The sequence below is a fragment of the Amblyomma americanum genome, chromosome 1 (genome assembly GCF_052857255.1).
Source record: "Amblyomma americanum isolate KBUSLIRL-KWMA chromosome 1, ASM5285725v1, whole genome shotgun sequence".
NCBI classification, from domain to species: domain Eukaryota; kingdom Metazoa; phylum Arthropoda; class Arachnida; order Ixodida; family Ixodidae; genus Amblyomma; species Amblyomma americanum.
This window is the reverse complement of record NC_135497.1, coordinates 99,953,462-99,955,445: the sequence shown is the minus strand read 5'-3', so window position 1 is coordinate 99,955,445 and position 1,984 is coordinate 99,953,462. Positions and strand designations below refer to the sequence as shown.

Genomic DNA, 1,984 nt, shown 5'->3' with positions numbered 1-1,984 from the left:
CGCCCTCAAGGGAAACTAGTGTAACGGCGAACCACGATTCACCGTTGACCGCGCTGCATTTTGCAAGGGTGCGCATGGCGAGAGTTTGAGATAGCAAACACTGGCAAAGCGCGCCGCCACTGCTGCACCCTTCTCTTCCAGCCCACACAACGTGTCCTTTGAAACACGCACGCATTTGTGCGTGTGGTTGCATTATGTTCAGTAGCAGGATTTTCGGTGGAGGGATTTTTAGCTTGGTGTAAGAAATGGCACAACAAGCGCTATCTTCACTGACGCAAGATGGTGGGACACCTAGCATGGCATGCCTTCACATGTGCTTTCGCCAGCATACTTACCTGGTGTCGGGTCACCGGCGATCATGAAGGTCGGGGCCCCGTGCCGAGGCCTTCCATTGCACTTCGGTTGGCTGAAGCGCGCCACTACCCCTAACTGGGGCAGATGGGACACTTAATTTTTGGTAGTGGGGCTCGGCGTCCGCGCCAGCCCCTGCCATGACAAAATCAAAAAAGAGACAGTAACGCAGAAGTTATTTCCGTGTAGGTATTCATTGCGAGTCGTAAAAATCTCCCTCTGCCGACGGAGCGGGACATCGGCGCCATGAATGGGATTCCCTGCTGGGGATGCCTGGAAATACTGGTTCAAAGATGGACACAAAACGCGTTACCAAGTTCTGCAAAGCCTATATAGTCACCTTTTCGGCATTTTCTCCGCAGTTGGTGTCGACAAGTGTCTGCTCGTTTACTTTTGTTATTGTTACACACTTCTACCGACGCCAAATTCGCGACGTTCGCACCCCATTAGCGTAGCCTTCGCGTGAAGGAAGGTGTAAAACAAAGAAACAAACAAACAAACACGAGTGAAGCATTGCACGCTCCGTTTCCTGCCTCGTCCCACTTTTGCCTTGTAGCAGCCTCTAACTACAACACAACAAAATCGACCAGCTGTGAATCCTGTCGAAGCAGGCATATGCCGAGAGGGCACAAGGAGATCAGTCGGTCGGGGTGGGTGAAGTAGAGAGCAAACGGAAGTACCGAAAATGTGATCATGAGCATTGTCCAGCTGTGGCAGGACCTCGGACTTGCGCCCACCGACAGAAGGTTACAGCGGGAGTCGACGGGGCTTCGCGAGCACTGTGGTGTGCAATGAGAGAACGAGTGGCTCGTAAGAAGAGAGGAAGAAAGGAGGTGGTGGTGGTGGTGGTAGTGGTTTTATTAAAAATAATAGTAAAAAGGAAGGAATAGATTTTTGCTAGCCCCGGCATCTGCCATCGATACTGAAGCACCTGAAGGAAAGGGAGCACCGGCTGCGCGCCACGTCCCTGTTTTCTCTTGATCACCGACGGTTTTCTCGGCGTCTCTTTCGCCATTACTGGTGAATAGCTAGCTAGGTGGCAAGCTAGCCATGGCTGCTGTGGTTGCTAGGTTGCGCTGCTGGCCCGCTGCCAACGCCCTCGACAGCAGCAGTCATTGATCTGGACGGCTCGCTCTTGAGACACAAAAAACGAGTGCAGCTGGAGGGGCGCCCGGGCGCTTCCTGCTCCGCTAGGCGGCCCCGTATTTTCCTTCCTTTTTACTATTTTTTAATAAAAAACCACTACCACCACCACCAGGGTGCGATCCTGCTAGCTCATGCGCAGCAACCGTCCTCGGTAGCCTACTGAACCACCGCAGCGGGTGGGCTCGTATTTCACAAGACAGCAGATCATCACGCAATGCGCCACAGCACATGAATGCATCCCCTTTGCGCATTCCACCCCTGCGGTTCCTTGCGAATTATTTATGACAACTGACTTTACATTAGATTGATTCACCAAACCTTGAATTACATATTTGTGCGTGTGGCTGCATTATGTTCAGTAGCAGGCTTTTCGACGGAGGGATTTTTAGCTTGGTGTAAGAAATGGCACAACAAGCGCTATCTTCACTGACGCAAGATGGTGGGACGCCTAGCATGGCATGCCTTCACATGTGCTTTCGCCAGCATA

The 1,984-nt window shown here is 52.2% G+C and overlaps 1 non-coding gene across 1 annotated transcript; it reads left to right on the top strand.

Moving 5' to 3' along the window:
- Positions 1-327: 327 nt before the first annotated feature.
- Positions 328-489, top strand: LOC144116874 (U1 spliceosomal RNA). Its single transcript, XR_013311990.1, has one exon. It is a non-coding gene; the product is annotated as a U1 spliceosomal RNA (small nuclear RNA).
- The last annotated feature ends 1,495 nt before the right edge of the window (positions 490-1,984 follow it).